The sequence below is a fragment of the Penaeus monodon genome, chromosome 28 (assembly GCF_015228065.2).
Source record: "Penaeus monodon isolate SGIC_2016 chromosome 28, NSTDA_Pmon_1, whole genome shotgun sequence".
Classification (NCBI taxonomy): domain Eukaryota; kingdom Metazoa; phylum Arthropoda; class Malacostraca; order Decapoda; family Penaeidae; genus Penaeus; species Penaeus monodon.
This window is the reverse complement of record NC_051413.1, coordinates 33912432-33912877: the sequence shown is the minus strand read 5'-3', so window position 1 is coordinate 33912877 and position 446 is coordinate 33912432. Positions and strand designations below refer to the sequence as shown.

The window sequence follows — 446 nt, the reverse complement described above, 5'->3', positions numbered from 1 at the left end:
TTTTATAATGTTTTTTCCTTGTTGTTTTCAAATCCTATCTAGAGAAAACGAAATGTTATAAGGCATGCATACCGTGTTTATTTATTAGCATCTTGCCAGAATATGTTTATAAGGTAAACAATAAGCAAATCTTCTGTAAGATTAGTTTCAAGTTTGAAAGACGTTAGGATTAGGAGATTAATACTGTCAGTTATCGACTATCACTTATCCCTTATGGAGAAAACACTCTACAATATACTCTAACAGAGCTATAAACAGCATTCAGATTACACAGTATGAATCTGTACGTATAAAATACAGTTACACTAACAAGTATGCACAAAATACAACATACAGTACTTATCACACACAAATCCTTTCTGAAAATAGAGAATGAAAAAGAAAAGAAAAGAAAAAAAAAATCTACCACACAAGGCCCTGACAGTCCACCTATTGGATCCACAAGT

The 446-nt window shown here is 31.6% G+C and overlaps 1 protein-coding gene across 1 annotated transcript in view; it reads right to left on the bottom strand.

Moving 5' to 3' along the window:
- The window catches only part of LOC119591530 (sepiapterin reductase-like), a gene marked incomplete in the record, with an annotated part of 9837 nt that overhangs the window by 3799 nt on the left and 5592 nt on the right, over positions 1-446 (bottom strand).